The sequence below is a fragment of the Carcharhinus amblyrhynchos genome, chromosome 21 (assembly GCF_965287045.1).
Source record: "Carcharhinus amblyrhynchos chromosome 21, sCarAmb.v2.hapA, whole genome shotgun sequence".
Classification (NCBI taxonomy): Eukaryota; Metazoa; Chordata; class Chondrichthyes; order Carcharhiniformes; family Carcharhinidae; genus Carcharhinus; species Carcharhinus amblyrhynchos.
Window position 1 is genome coordinate 23,100,564 of NC_137344.1, and position 17,359 is coordinate 23,117,922.

The 17,359-nt window shown below is 43.3% G+C and overlaps 1 protein-coding gene and 1 pseudogene across 3 annotated transcripts in view; both read left to right on the forward strand.

Moving 5' to 3' along the window:
* sdk2b (sidekick cell adhesion molecule 2b) overlaps positions 1-17,359 on the forward strand; it is a 966,819-nt gene that overhangs the window by 639,312 nt on the left and 310,148 nt on the right. The gene's annotated exons all lie outside the window — the stretch shown is intronic.
* Positions 65-17,162, forward strand: LOC145356545 (mannose-1-phosphate guanylyltransferase regulatory subunit alpha-A pseudogene; annotated as a pseudogene).

Sequence of the window (17,359 nt, forward strand, 5' to 3'; positions counted from 1 at the left end):
TTTGAAAATTGCACAGCTATTATACTTACACAATGCATTTTATCTTTTTAAATAGTTTTCAAAAATGTTATTAGCTGCTTTTGGAAGCTCTGATGAGATTAGTACCTTTGAGGGAAAGAGCTACTTGAATGAGGTTTGGATGTAAGAGATAGCGAACACATTTGGCTGGCTTCCAAAAGGTTGTGTTATAGAAACAACATCAAAAGATTACTGACCATCTTTTGCATTGTCTCTTGTTTGACTGTGATGCTGCAATGTCGCCCATGAGCTCCAAATGTCAAAGCAGAGCTGAAAAGTACTGCAAATCATTGCAGTGCATAGACGCAAGAGCACAATGTTTCTCTGTAAACTGCAATTGCTCTCGGTTTGATCAGTTCCTCGCTGTCATGTGAAGTGAAGTCATTAATTTTGGGAGCAGTCTGAAAGATGGGAACTCAAATCCACATCTCTGTGACTGCAAACAAATAGTGTAGGAAGTTCAATCAGTAAGACCAGTGGTTTTACAAGAGTTAGAAAAAGAATACAAACCTGCTAGGAAAAGGACAAGAGAGAAGACATGACCATTTGTACTGTTAGCGAGACTATACCATATTTCTCTCAAGACCTGACTTCCCAATCTAGGAGTTCCCAGTGAAGGTTGACACTTAACAAAAATGCTAATCTGGTAAGCACAGCATTTGATTCATCAATTGAAAAGTTTATTTTTATTAGTGTCACACTGCAATTAAGTTACTGTGAAAATCCCCAACTTGTCACACTCTGGCACCTGTTCAGGTACACTAAGGGAGAATTTAGCATGGCCAATGCACCCAACCAGCATGTCTTTCAGACTGTGGGAGGAAACCCACACAGACACGGGAGTCTGCACAAACAGTGACCCAAGCCAGGAATCAAACCCAGGTCCCTGGTGCTGTGAAGCAGCAGCGCTAACCACGGTGACACCATATTGCTAGACATTGACCTCCACAATGGAACGTTTGGGTGAGCTTAGAAGTCCTGTATTCATTCAATGGTTTGACCCAAAATAACCAATCTCAACAAGGGCTGCACTCTGGGCAATTGGCTTAGGCACATTTGGATTAAAGATTTTTCCTTTTAATTTAACATTGTTTGGGACAAAATCCTTAAGCAATAACCAGATTGATAAATACAGAAGTACTGAATTTCTACAATCAAGGAATTACGTTTTTTGCCCTGCATTGTTGCAGGAGTACAGTCAGAAGAATGGTGAACTTTTCTCTGGACAATGCAGCAAGCTGGATTTTCTCTCCTCCGGCAGATACTACAATTCGGGAAATTTACAGCTCACCACACCTGCTTTGGGGAGAGTCAGTCCCAGTTTTCACCCAGGGAGGGAAGTGTGGATGGAGTTGAGCCAGGTGCTCCTGGATACAGATTGCAGGAGACCAGAGGGCATGCTTAATGCTGAATTGGGCTGTTTAAAGGGCCCACATCAATTCACTGGGACTTGGTCCCAATTGTTTTGTTACACATTGTGTCCTTCAGCTCTTAGCGCTGATACCCACTCAACCCACTCTCTATGCTCCATCTATGTTACCTCATGTCTCCTACCAACCCCCATAATCCCCAAGTCAATTCATGATAACCCATTCCTACATCCATCACCCTTTGCCTTTACTCCTACCATTCCAACTCACGAGGTATTCACTATGGGCAGACTTCAGGAACCATGTTGAGATGCAATAAAAAATGCTCTTATAACTGCTAGAACAGTTTTCTTTAAACCTCCCTGACGCAGGCTGTTTATTTTATTATTTTTGAAGGACTGGGGTCTTAAACAACTTCCCAGCTTGTAAGTTTCACAGACCTTATTTGCCCTTCGTGTCCTTTACGTCTCTTCCATAAATTTGTGACTGTCATGCTGTGGGATAAAGTCCTTCCTAAAGCAGAAATGTGGTCTGTTTGAACTCTACAGAGTGATCCTGCTGAGTTTGATTTTCCCTCATGTGAGTCATATTCCATCTCCTTTCTCCTGTTGGCATCAAAGGGATGACATAAATGGGAGCGGGACTTGTGAATCCTGGACACACCCCCATTTTAAAGCTCCATGAAAACCTAGCGCAAAACATAAGGACAAGGAAATCAGGACAATACAACGGCGCAGTTTAATTCAAATGCTCCAATCTTAGCATTTTCCATTGTTTTCAATGAGGAGTCTGTAATAGTCTAACTACGCTAGGGCTTGTGGGTTTTACACAAAAAGAAAAAAAGGTGTTGTTCAAACTAACAGCAAGAGATTTATTCTGGGACCTGTATCGAGAACAAACTGCAAGTAAACCAGCAGTCTATGCAACATAGAATCATAGATTCCTATAGTGTGAAAAAGGCCATTTGGCCCATCGAGTCTGCACTGACCACAATCCCCCCCCCCCCCCCGTGACCCCATGCATTTACCCAATCCAATCCCATGAACACTTAGGGACAATAAAGCAGGGCCAATCCACCTCACCCGCAAACCTTTGGACTGTGGGAGAAAACTGGAGCACCCAGAAGAAACCCATGCAGACACGGGTGGAATGTGCAGACTCCGCTCAGACAGTGACCCAAGCTGGGAATTGAACCTGGGTCCCTGGCGCTGTGAGGTAACAGTGCTAACCACTGTGTGGCCTCTATAATGACAGCACCGTCAAATCATATAATCAGCTCTCAAAGCAATCCACAATTACTTAAATACATAACGATCTCGAATCTGTCATGGTGCTCAGGGAGATGAAAGAATTCATGAAAAATCTTCTGTGGAGAAATTACCGAAGTATGTAGAATGTACGGCATGGCAGTCCTTTTGTTTCATACAGTAATTCTTCCACTCTTTTCTAACACAATCATCATCACCTTTCTCTTTCATATATAATAATCTAATGCTCTCTTAATTACATCTGCGTTATTCATCTCAACTACTGCTTGTGGTAGCGTATTCTAGCTATTTTCTGGATAAAGAATATAGCCCTTATTTTTGGTTTCCTCGCAAATGGAAACATCTTCTGTGTTTATCCTTTGAAAACCTTTCATAATCTTAAAGATCAGACCAGGCTCAGTCTCCTCTTTTCTAGATAAAAGAGCCTAGCATTTCTAGATATTTATAACCCTCGTTTCTGGTATCATCCTTTCAAATCGTTCTCCTACCTTCTCCAGGCCTTTTTCATCAAGTCGAGTTCAGAAATTTGCATGAAGGGAAAATCACCCTGAACTTCCTCGTCTCTCCCTCAACAAAAATGTTAATTGCAGCTGGAATGCAATTCTGGGAAAATAGAATCCACAGAATTTCCTATCCTTGTAGCTTCAGTTTGGATGAGTAGGTAATTGCCACTCTAGCATTTGCAAAAATTCACCACATGAACTACGTTCTTCCTTTCACAGAAACTGGTAGAAAAAGAGTGGCACGCACTTCAAATCTGACTGATAACGCTGATCATCCACATCTCCCCGGCTAAGTTATTTTCAGACGTATTATTAATCTAAATTAAGAGGTACTTGAAACTGTTTCAGGCAAGGAGTGGTAATTAAATTGCTTTCAATTGGTTTAACAGGGATACACTTCATCAGTGTAGTCAGTCTTCTGTCATATCATTCAGAACCCAAAATATAAACAAATTCATTGATTTCATGTTGCAGAATGAATTGATGTCAGCAACCAGTCATATTTAAACACTATGGGTGGGAGTTTCTGGCTGCGCGGGCCCCAGAACTAGAAAATCCCGCCCGAGGTCAACAGACCTTTGTATTGCCTACCCCTCACCTGCTACGATTCCCATGGTGGGTAGAATGGCAAATCTCTCCCTTATATCTTATTTATGAATGCAATAATATCTGAATTTGTATGAACTGTTTTGAGAGTTTCAACATCAATTTATAGAACACTCTTTCTCTATAGGTACCTTGAATATTGAGGATACTCTGCTGTACATTCAGCCCTTTGAGAACAGTGCATTCCCCCCATTTCTCAGAGGAGGTTCACTAGTCTTCTGTGATTGCATGCAAACCCTGCTTTTTTTCTCTGTCTGCCTTTAACGCTCTCCTTTTCAAATTTTTATAGGATAATTTTAACCCCTCCTTCCCAGCAGAAATTGACCAGTTCGACAGTTAAAATCACTGACCTGCCAGAAAACGGCCAAGAATCCACTGTTCTGAACTTTAATTTGCTTAAGTTTGCAGGTGGCAGGGACAACAGGGCACAATTGTCAGGGATCATTTTTCAATAGGCCTGTCAGGGATCCTATCACACAACAGGAACTTATTAGAAATTTAACTCAAGACTGAGTAGGGCGGATTTTCTGCCTGATGACTAGCAGTCAGAACCTGTTGGGATGAGTAGCTGAGAAAAGGATGAAGTTTCTCCTTTCCTTCAAAAGCTTAGGCCTTTCTCAGCTTGGATTTCCACAATCCCATCCCTTCCCAAATGGAAAATCCCCTTGTAAGTCATTCGTCACCCACCTGGTGTCAGCAGGCAGAACCATTTTCTGTCTCTTTCTGCTGCGAATGGGTGGGCAGTCATCTGTCTGAATTTAAGTAAAGCCTGGGCTCTAATAAGTGTGCAGTTCCCTCTTCTGCCCAATCACCCAAATTAACATCAATGGGCAGGATTTTCTGGCCGTTCCCACCAACGGGACCTTCCAGTCCCATGGACGCCAGACGCCAGTAAACATCCTCCCAGATCAACCACCACCATCACCCTGCACCCCCCACCGCTCCCCCACCCCGTTCCTAGGTGGCAGAGGGGAGGGAACAACAGGAAATCCTGCCGCCAGTCAATGGTGGGCCATCTCGATTACCACAAAGCATGCCGTGGGGCGGGAGGGGTGGGGGAGTGGAAACTGGAAAATCCCACCCAATGTCTTCAACAGTGATTAATTTCCTTGTGTACTTTTTGTGGACAGTTACTTCGCTCTTTGTAGCAACTTGCTCTCAACCTCTCTCTCTCTCTCTCAATATCACCAGTCTCCCTGTTTAATTCTATGGCTGGAATCCTCAGACCTTGCCCACAGCTGAGATTCTCCAGTCCCGCTTCAATGAGTGGCATTTTGGTCGGGGGCCAAATTCTCCGTTTCCATTCGCACTGGTGGTGGGGCGTACAAGACTGGATAATTCCGGCCTACGTTACCCTTTGATAATGTGTAATTCTGTGAGCGAATAAAGGTTAATTACAGCTGGAATGCATTGACAAAAAAATGTATTCCACAAAGAATTCCTGCTTTAATATCTGTCTCTTTGAACAGATAGGTGAATATCACACAGGGGATTTACAAAAATTCAACACATGAGTTTTGTTAACCTTTTCACAGGAACCAAGTGTGAATAGCATATCAAGTACATGGCAAGTTCTGAAGTGTTGACTTTGAATACTGACCAAATCAACATAATTAAGTGTTGAGCCATTTGTGGGCAAGTGTGCATAAGCATACACACCATCACCAAGGTATTTTACTACAAATTACAACAATTAAATGAAATTGGAAACAATTTTACAAATTGTTCATAATCGAGCATATTTTGTAGCTCGAATCACCTACTGTATGAAACTGAAAATTGAGCAATTGCCTGCAAATTAAAATGTCATGTGAATGAGCTATCCAGTGGCTTTTGCGGAAAGCTCCCACTTTTATCACCTCAACAGAAGGTGCTGTTTTAAAATAGAGCAGTGTATTTTATGCAGCAACAGCCCTTCCATAACAGGAAAAATGACCATTCTTCCTGTGTAAGCATGGACGGAAACCAATGGTCACCAACTTCAGTATTGGTACCACCTGCTGTCTCTTTTAACTATTTACTGATTTTACACCATTTCTTTTCACTTCGCATGTGGATCAGAACTGGGGGAGAGAACAGAGGGACAAAGAGAATTGCTATGAGCTTTGTGCATTATAAAGGTATTGCAAAATCAGCAAATAATTTAGAAATTTAGTGGCAACCTCACTACAAGGGAACAAAACTGAATATGATGATGCACAAGCTTTCCTTCTATCAGTGAATGCAGGCACAAATCCGTTCATTTAGATCATTCCTTATCCATGCAGTAAAGTATTGCAGAACAGAATCTTAACCTGTCACAGTAGCTGACACCTTAAGAACAATATAGGAAAAGTTTACTTATTAATCACAAATAGACTTACATTCACACTGCAATGAAGTTACTCTGAAAATCCCCTAGTCGCCACACTCCAGCACCTGTTCAGGTACACTGAGGGAGAATTTAGCATGAACAGTGCCCTAACCTGCATATCCTTTGGAGTGTGGGAGGAAACCAGAGCACATGTGGGAAACCCACACAGATACAGGGAGAACATGCAAAGTCCACACAGACAGCCACCCAAGCCAGGAATCGAACCTGGGTCCTTGGCGCTGAGCAACGGTCTGAAAGATTGTATGACTCTCCTTGTCTGTTTCCTAAGTGAGAAGTATTAACTTCAACAGTTTTGAAGGAAGAAAAAATACTGGGGTAAGAAAATCTGAAATAATTAGAATGGAAACAAAAAATCTGGAAAACTTCAGCAGATCTGACATCACCTGCGGGAAGAGAATGGAGCCAAAATTTTGAGTCTAGATGACCTTTCGTCAGAGACTAGACTCAAAATGAAGGCTCTATTCTCTTCCCACAGATGTTGTCAGACCTGCTGAGATTTTTTCAGCATTTTTCATTTCTATTTCAGATCCCAGTATTTTGCTTTTCTAATTAGAGTGGAGTAAAGTAACAACATTGCTGATGATTTTCATCTGATTCCTCACTCCTTGATTGATAGAACCTACGTTGAGACATTGTTACTTTATACAGATTAATTTGACTTTATTTGGTATTTATAAATCAGCATTCCAGAAATGGCAGCTATTTATTGCGAGTGACTAATATTATTAGTTGAAGTACCTGAGAGACTGGGCAGTGTGAAGCTGTATCCATCTCTCAGCATTCATAACTGCTGTGTTAGTATTTGACTCATAATGTGTACATAAGAAGCTTTGTAGGTATTTGAGTGCAGTCGCATAAGAGCTGAGAATCATATAAACATTCATCAGCTAATGTTTGAAAAATGTCACGAAGAGCTCCCGAGAAAATAGCATAATTTTATTGAAATCCATGATTACATTCGGTAATTTGCCGTGTGGTGTAGGTTAATAATTTTTTTTTCGAAGCACCTGTACATATGGGGGTCTGTTTTACTGCAGGTGGTGTTGGCTTGATAATGCCATTTCTAACTCATCAGAGTCATATTCCATTGTGGGAAAACAACAGAACAAAGGGAGTTTTGTGATGCACCAACGTTTCATCATGGGGCCAGTTCTTGACTGCTAGCTAGATATAATGAAAGTGTATCACCTTCTTTCTCATCCTCTATACTTCTTTGTAAGTGTATCTGTCTGCCCATCTGTCTGTCTGCCTGTCCATCTGTCTATCTCATTGATCTTGATCAGAATTCTATTGCCCGAACGATGCTGTAAAAAGCAGTTTAGAGTTGGGACATTTCTAGGATTAATGCAAGTCAGTAATATGGCTCTGTTACACACTTGTGCTGATTTTGTGTCAAATGCCATTTCATTGAATTCCTACAGTGCAGAACATAGAACATTACAGCGCAGAACAGGCCCTTCGGCCCACGATGTTGCGCCGACCAGTTAAAAAAAAACAACAGTGACCCACTAACCTAAACCAATCCCTTTTCGTCCATAAACCTATCCACGGACCTCTTAAACGCCCCCAAACTAGGCGCATTTACAACTGCAGCAGGCAGGGCATTCCAATCCCTCACCACCCTCTGGGTAAAGAACCTACCCCTGACATCCGTCCTATAACTACCCCCCCTTAGTTTAAAGCCATGCCCCCTCGTGCTAGATTTTTCCATCAGAGGAAAAAGGCTATCACTATCCACCCTATCTAAACCTCTAATCATCTTATATGTTTCAATAAGATCCCCTCTTAGCCGCCTTCTTTCCAGCAAAAACAACCCCAAATCCCTCAGCCTCTCCTCATAGGATCTCCCCTCCATACCAGGCAACATCCTGGTAAACCTCCTCTGCACCCTCTCCAAAGCCTCCACATCCTTCCTGTAATGTGGGGACCAGAACTGCACACAATACTCCAAGTGCGGCCGCACCAGAGTTGTGTACAGTTGCAACATAACGCTACGACTCCTAAATTCAATCCCCCTACCAATAAACGCCAAGACACTGTATGCCTTCTTAACAACCTTATCTACTTGATTCCCAACTTTCAGGGATCTATGTACACATACACCTAGATCCCTCTGCTCCTCCACACTATTCAAAGTCTTCCCGTTAGCCCTATACTCAACACATCTGTTATTCCTATCAAAGTGAATTACCTCACATTTCTCTGCATTAAACTCCATCCGCCACCTCTCGGCCCAGCTCTGCAACCTGTCTAAGTCTTCCTGCAAAGTATGACACCCTTCCTCACTATCTACCACACCTCCGACTTTGGTATCATCAGCAAATTTACTGATCCACCCAACTATACCCTCATCCAGATCATTAATAAAAATCACAAACAGCAGTGGCCCCAACACAGATCCCTGAGGCACACCACTTGTAACCGAACTCCATGATGAATATTTACCGTCAACCACTACCCTCTGTCTCCTATCCGCTAGCCAATTCCTAATCCAGTTCCCTAGATCACCCCCAATCCCATACATCTGCATTTTGTGCAGAAGCCTACCATGGTGAACCTTATCAAGGAAACCATTCAGCCCATTGAGTGTGCATCGACTCTGACTGAGTGTCTTACCCATATCTCCATGCATTTACAATGGCTAATACATCTAACCTCCACATCCTGAGACAATAAGGGGCAATTTAGCATGGCCAATCCACCTAGCCTGCTCATTTTTGGACTGCGGGAGGAAACTGGAGTTCCCAAAGGAAACCCATGCAGACACAGGAAGAATGTGCAAACTCCATACATGATGTGGAGATGCCGGCATTGGACTGGGGTAAACACAGTAAGAAGTCTGACAACACCAGATTTAAATCCAACCAATTTATTTGATAGTAAACTCACAAGCTTTCGGGGTTTGCCCCTTCGTCAGGTGAATGGAGAGTTCTGGCCTCAGACAGAGCATATAACAGCAAAAACAGTTTACAGATTACTGATTAGAATGCGAGTCTTTACAACTAACCTGCTATTCAAGTCTTAAAGATGCCGACAGTGTGAGTGGAAAGAGCATTAGGCATAGGTTAAAGAGATGTGTATTGTCTCCAGTCAGTACAGTGAGTGAGGTTTTGCAAACCCAGGTAAGTTGTGGGGGTTACAGATAGTGCAACATGAACCCAAGATCCCAATTGAGATCCCGTCCTCATGTGTGCAGAACTTGGCTATCAGTCTCTGCTCAGCGACTCTGCGCTGTCGTGTGTCGTGAAGGCCGCGTTGGAGAACGCTTACCTGAAGGTCAGAGGTCGAATTCCATGACCACTGAAGTGTTTGCCAATAGGAAGGGAACAGTCTTACCTGGTGATTGTTGAGCGATGTTCGTTCATCCATTGTCGTAACATCTGCATGGTCTCCCCAATGTACCATGCTTCAGGACATCCTTTCCTGCAGCGTATTAGGTAGACAATGCTGGCTGAGTTGCAAGAGTATGTGCCGTGTACCTGGTGGATGGTGTTCTCATGTGTGATGATGTCATCAGTGTCAATAATCCGGCATGTCTTGCAGAGCTTGTTGTGGCAAGATTGTGTGGTATTGTGGTCACTGTTCTCCTGAAGGCTGGGTAGTTTACTGCGAACAATGGTTTGTTTGAGGTTGCGCGGTTGTTTGAAGGGAAGAAGTGGGGGTGTGGGGATAGCCCTGGCGTGATGTTCGTCTTCATCAATGATATGTTGAAGACTCCAAAGAAGATGTAGCTTCTCTGCTCCGGGGAAGTACTGGACGACAAAGGGTACTCTGTCCACTGTGTCCCGTATTTGTCTTCTGAGGAGGTCGGTGCGGTTTTTCACTGTGGTGCATCGGAACTGTCGATTGATGAGTAGAGCACCATATCCTGTTCTTATGAGGGCATCTTTCAGCGTCTGGCGGTGTCTGTCACAATCCTCCTCATCTGAACAGATCCTGTGTATACAGAGGGCTTGTCCGTAGGAGATGGCTTCTTTAACGTGTTTAGGGTGCAAGCTGGAGAAGTGGAGCATTGTGAGGTTGTCTGTGGGCTTGCAGTACAGTGAGGTGCTGAGGTGACCATCCTTGATGGAGGTGTGTGTGTCCAAGAATGCAACTGATTCCGGAGAATAGTCCATGGTGAGTCTGAAGTCGGGGTGGAACTTGTTGATGTCATCATATAGTTGTTTCAGTGATTGTTCACCATGAGTCCAAAGGAAGAAAATGTCATTGATGTATTTAGTATATAGCATTTGTTGAAGGTCCTGTGCGGACTCCATACGTAGTCAACCAAGGCTGGTATTGAACTCAGGCCCCTGGCACTGTAAAGAAGCAGTGCTAACCACTGTGTCACTCTCTGTATATTGTTCTTTAGCCTCTCAGCCTTGGTTCCCTTAGTCTAGATCTCCTACAGACAATGGCAAATAAAGTCATACCTGCTGGATTTAGTTGGGTTGGGGTGCCAATGTAAGACTGTCTCCCACAATATTTGCTAGACTGCCAAGTTTTGTGTTATCTGCATATTTTGAAATTGTGCCCTATATCCCCAGGGTCAAGTAATTATGGTGATTGAACACAACAGTTTTCATAGTACTGAATGTTGGCACTCTCCATCCAGTCTGAAAAACACCTCTTCACCCATCCATTCCTTAACTAATTTTTATCCCATTTTATATGCCCCTTTTAAACTACAGATTTCAATTTTTGCTAAAAGGCCTAATATGTAGTACTTTATCAATGACCATTTGGAAGTCCAGATACACAAATGTAATGGTTCAGATCAGAAACTCCAAAGTGCTTTATGAAGCCTGCCTAGATCATAAGTTTTGCATCTGAATTTGGCTAAGATAAGCATGATAGGCTTCACTTCAGGTATGATTCAAATGACCCAGTAGGGAGCTTTTATCAAACAAAGGTTATTTAATATAGCTAACGTATAGAAAGAAAATTAGCAATAACTTTTATCAATTAGAAACAAAAACAAAGCAAACATGATGTTTCAATCAAACCAAAATCTTCTATAGACAAAACCCTTTAAACAAGTTGAACCCAGCAAAGCCTAATGCTGTTGTGATACTGGTATTGAGTCCTTTGGTTGGAGAATTGAAAACACTCAGTCTTGTAAGTTCTAGTAGTCCTCTTGACACAGTCAGAACAGCTTCCCAGAACTCTAGGTAGGTTCTGGTCAAGCCACCAAGAGCAAATTTTCTACTCCAGGAAGGCTTTCAGTGAACCCGCAAAATTCCCAAAACCAGGGAGAGAGAGAAACATTTATTTTCAGCTTGCTGTCCCTTCTAAAATTCAAACCAACAGCTCAGAACTGAAAATGAAAAAGCTTCTGTCACCTCACCTGCTAACCAGACCTTCTCCTAACAATACAGAGCCATAAAACTAATCCCAGAGTAAACATAAACAACCCCATTTAAGCCACTAAAGTAGCACTAAAAGGACTCCCTGGAGACAGCTCGGCAATGATGATGTCAGCTGAGGCTGAGAGATGGGAGAACATGATTTCTTTTTAAAACTCTTAAAGGTGCACTAACATCACACAACATAAACTGCTCTCATCCACTCCCTAAATTTAATGTGGGAAATGAGGAATTTGCCCTCCAGTTCCCACTGGTTGGAGAAACAGCAGGAGTACCACATTGCTTCCGTGCAGGAAGCCCAATCAAATTAAGTTCTTCTCAGGCACTTAACTAATCAGCGTTGAGCCTACCCTGGGATTTAGGACTGCAGCAGCGGTAATCCCACTGGCCAATCAAAGGCCAGCAGCACCACTGGGAGCAGTGGCTGCTGCTGCTAATGCTCCGAGGGATTGTTATTGGATCCTGGCATATGGGTGAGTGAGGACGGGATAGGGATTGAGGAGAGATGGAGGCAGGGTGATCAGAGACAAGGGCAGGAGGTTGGTTTTCAGCATCCTGTTCTCCCCAGTACCGCAGCCCTGATCAGGCACCGATTGCCTCACAGCAAGGGACATCCCAGCTTCCCTCGCCATCCCAAAGTAAAACTGTTTGCAAACCCAGTAGCGAATTCCCATCTCCAACTTAATCGTGGGAGATTTTCCCACCAGCAGCCGATCAATGCAGAGCCTTTTTCACAGTTAAGTGAGCCCAGTCACCATGTTTACTGCCCTGACAGGCTGGATTAAAATTTGCCCTCAGCATTACCACATCAAAAAACTCAATCATCTTAGTCAAACACAATTTTCCCTTAACAAACTCATGCTGGTTCTCCTTTGTTAGTTCAAGCTTGTCAAGTGGCTGTTAATTTTCTCCTGGATTACTGCTTCTAAAAGATTTCCTAACAATGGCGTCAAACTGATTGGCCTGTAATTGTTAAATTTATGGTTAAGATCATACGACCATAACACATTGGAGCAGAAATAGGACATTCAGCCCATCAAGTGTGCTTTGCCATTCAATGAGATCAGGCAGGAGTTTACAACCTCGCTCGAGTGAGACCAGAAATTCCCGCCCGAGGCCAACGAAGATTTCCTTTGTCCACCCCTTATCCACTCTGATTCCATGGTGGTGAGGCTGTAGAATTCCAGTGATCATGTCTCTCTCAGCCTTGAATGTACTTAATGATCCAACCTCTACAGCCCTCTATGGTAAAAAAATTCCAGAGATTCACTACCCATTGAGAGAAGAAATTCCTCCTCATCTCTATCATAAATGGGCAACCCCTTACTCTGAGATTATGCCCTCTGGTCCTAGACTCACCCATAAGAGCAATTAACCTCTCAGCATCAACCCTACCAAATCCCCTGAGAGTTCTGCAGCTGGAATTTTACTGCCCCTCCTGCCACGGGAATCAGAGCAGGCGAGGGGTGGACACTGGGAAGTCCATTGACCTTGGGTGGAATTTCACGGTTTTGGGATGAGCAAAGTCATAAAATCCCACCCTATATGTCACAATAAGGTCACCTCTCATTCTTCTAAACTCCAATGAATATAGACCCAACCTACGCAACCTCTCTTCATTAGAAAATCCTTCCATACCTGGAATCAACCTTCTCTGAACTGCCTCTAATACCAGTATATCTTTCCTTAGGCTTTAATTTAGTGACCAGCTCCTCAATCTTTCTCTGCAGAACCTCATTTTTCACTCTACCTATGTCATTGGTTCCTACAGGGACCGTGATGATGGAATCCTTCCCCTCCCATTGCAAGTTCTCATCCAGCCCAGAGCAGATGCCCTGAACCCTGGCATCAGACAGACAGCACAGCTGTCTCGACTCTGGCTCTTTGCTGCAGAGAACAGTGTCAATCCTCCTCACTATGCACTATAGCTGCATTTTTATGTAATCCCTCACTTGAATGGTTTCCCATACCATAATGCCGTGGCCAATCAGTTCACTCACCCTGCAGCCCCCATTCTCAACCAACGAAGCTTAGAGAGCATCAAACATGTTTGATAGTTGCAGAGGCTGACTGACACTCTTGTATTCCTGCCCTCTGGGTCCTTTAATTGCCTCATCGGCAGTCAAACACCCTGTCCCCGACCACTTTCCAAGCCAGAAGACGTTGTCTTAAAGGGTTTGACTGCCTCCTGAAACAGAGCATCCACGTAACACTCTCCCTCTTTCAATAACGCTGAACCAAAGTTCCCGAGACTGAGGCCACTTACTGCAGATGTGTTTGCCCTGGATCACACTATTATCCAGGATCTCTCACTTGCTGCCACCTTGACACATCACCTGTCCAGCCATCCTTAATGTAAGAACATAAGAAATAGGAGCAGGAGTAGGCCATCTAGCCCTTCAAGCCTGCTCTGCCATTCAATAAGATCATGGCTGATCTGAAGTGGATCAGTTCCACTTCATGTATTTTAAATATTTACTTAATTAAATCAATTACTTATTTATAGTGCTTTTTATATATTTTCAACTCACAAAGAACAGTACCTGTACTATTTTAAAGCTTAAGAATGGAATAAATCTTAAAATCTAACTAGATACTCACCAGCTATGCACCAAATTGTTAACTACTCCCGCAGCAGGGCAAGACCATTTTCTGAGGAGTGAAAGTTAGAAAGCCAAAGAGTATCTTTTCCTCTTCTGTACTGAATTCCCACTTGATTCAAATTCCCAAATATACTTACTGGGGCTGTGTCTTACTCAGGACGAGGAGTCTCTTACTGGTCTTTGGACAAATTCTATTTCACTCATTATATGCTTGAGATTACCCAGATAGGGAGGGTCAAGACCGTGGAGGTACTTGAAAACAAAGAGAAGCATTTTAAATCAAAACACCACTTGACTGGAAGCCTATGTAAATCAACGTACACAGAGTTGATAGCCAAACAGGACTTGGAGCGAGTAAGAACATGGGCAGTGTGGGTTAGTACTGCTGCCTCTCATCACCAGAGATCTGAGTTCAATTCCAGCCTCGGGTCACTGTCTGTGTGTAGTTTGCACAATCTCCCCATGTCTGCATGGGTTTCCTCTGGGTGCTCTGGTTTCTTCCCACAGCCCAAAGATGTGCAGGTTAGGTTGAGAGGCCATGCTAAATTGATCCAAGTATCCGGGGGATTAGCAGAGTAAATGTGTGGGGTTACGGGATTAGGGCCTGAGTGGGATTGTGGTCGGTGCAGATTTGATGTGCCAAATGGCATCCTTCTGCAATCTAGGGATCCTATTCTATGATCATCATACTATAATTCCATGATCAGTGTTCTGGATGACTTGATGCTGATGGTGAGTAGGTTAGCCAGGTGCTCAATTCAAGTCTAGAGGTAACAAAGGCATGAATTAGGGTTTCATCAGCAGATGATCTAAGGCAGAAGCAAAGTCAGATGATGTTACAGAGATAGAAATAGGCAGTTTTGGAAATAGGAGTGATTGGTGGGGAAAAGTGGTTAAAAGTCAGTGATAAGGTGGAGCTGCACGTTGACGGTGTACATCTAAAAATTAAAGCTTTGGGATGATGCAGCTGAGGGGCACTATGTAGCTGAGGAGTAGGAGAGGTCCAAGGATAGATCCTGGGGAAAAGGCCAGAAGCAATGCTGTGGGAGCAAACAGAGAGTGTGTAGCAAGTGATGCTGTGGTTTTGATTTGATAGATAAGAGAAACACTGTAATGTACCAAAGGAACCAAAACCCTATTTCAGCGGGAAAAGATGTACCTCTAAATGCAAAGTACTTGCAGTAGTAATGATAGGCTCTGCCATTTTGATCCTGACTAGAAGTCAACAAAGACGACACCATCGTATTACAGTAAAGAGGAAAATTGTAATCATTGTGTCTTCTATAGGCACAAGTTCTAAAAATCCCATATAAGACACATTATTTTCTCAAAATTATTGCAACTAGAAAATATTTTTGAACATCTACCCTATTCTTTTGATATTTTGTTTCCATGTTGATAATTATTTTCTATTATGTCATTATCAAGACAGAAGTTTGAATTTTCCTTTTTTTTCTTTTATTGGCACAGTCAGAACAGTGTAATAGAATGTGAAACTCATGCTGTGCTTTTCTTTTACTGCTGGTCTTTAATGCATGAACTTCCTGCGCTCATAAAATACTGGGATGACAGGACTTAGAACTGAATATTTTTGCTCTATGTCCAAAGTGACAGCATAAAGCAATCTCATGTCAGGTATATCAAAGGTTACTACGGTTTAAACCTTCCCCTTCACTACCAGAACCTCAGGAGAACATTGCCTTACTGTGCCAGCATGACCTTTTCATTTAATATTCTTATGGGTCTCTGGTCGATGCTGTCTAGTGTAACATCATCTGGAAGCCATTTGCTGTGAACATCCACTCACTATGAATTGGATGCAGAATGCATAATGTGGTTCATTCATGGCTTCTCTATATAGCTTGGTTGATGCCAAACATCAGCAATGCCCCAATACTAAATTTTGGAATATAATGGTTTCTGGGAAATTGATAGTTTTGCAGCAGGAGCAGGAATTTCAGAAGACGTGGGGTGGTATAATCTGGCCTCGCTCACCCCGAAATTGGACAATCCCACCCAAGGTCAAAGGGCAACTCTCTGCCCAGGAGACAGTCGATGAACTATGGCTGCATTGTGGAGAATCAGCAGACGCATAAGATACTTCACTATGTGGAGAAACCAAGCACGTTTGTCAGTGACATCATCAACTGCGGAATTTACCTATTCACACCAGATATTTTCCAGTACATCGGAGAAGTGTTCTGGAAAAACCAGCAGGATCGCTCCATAGAGGAGAGTGCCAATGGCTGGCAGCACATTGAGGTGATTCGCCTGGAACAAGACATCTTTATCAGCGTGGCCGGCCGTGGCTCCTTGTATATATACAAAACACAGTAAAAAGTCTGACAACACCAGGTTTTAGTCCAACCGATTTATTTGATAGTAAACTCACAAGCTTTCAAGGGGACTCCCTCTTCGTCAGGTGAATGGAGAGTTCTGGCCTCGGGCAGAGCATATAAAGCACAGACCTGGTGTTGTCAGACTTTTTACTGTGTTTACCCCAGTCCAACGCCGGCACATCCACATCATATATACAAAACAGGCAGCTTCTGGAGTCAAATCAAGTCAGCCAGATCTGCCATTTATGCCAACCAGTTGTACCTCCATCAGTATCAAAGCACACATCCTGACCGTCTGGCCCAGAATGGTCATGGGGGCCCCAGAATCATAGGAAATGTTTATATCCATCCAACAGCAACTATCGACCCTACAGCTGTGCTGGTCCGAATGTCACCATCAGCATGGGAGTGACAATTGGAGCTGGAGTTCGAGTCAATCATTCTGCATGGAGCGTCACTGCAGGATCACAGCTGTATGCTGAACTGCATTGTGGGCTGGGATAGCACCATCGGAAAATGGTCGAGAGTTGAGGGAACCCCCAGTGACCCCAACCCCAATGACCCCCATGCCAAAATCGACAGTGAAACTCTCTTCAGTGATGGGAAACTCAACCCTTCGATCACCATTCTCAGCTGTAACGTCAGCATTCCTGCTGAGGTGATTATCCTGAACTCCATCATCCTCCCTCACAAAGAACTGAATCGCAGCTTCAAGAATCAGATCATTCTGTAGCCGGAGTTCATCTCCTCGCTCACTCTGTCAGGTCAGAGTGCAGTCCCACATTGCTGTGTGTCAGCGCCTGGCCCGAGAACGCAACAGCAACTACTTTTGCACTCGGCTGATTTGTTTTCCTGATGTTATTTTGCAGAAAGATGTAAATCTGTTTAATTTTCAATTACAGTAACTGGAACTGGCTTTTGGAACAATCA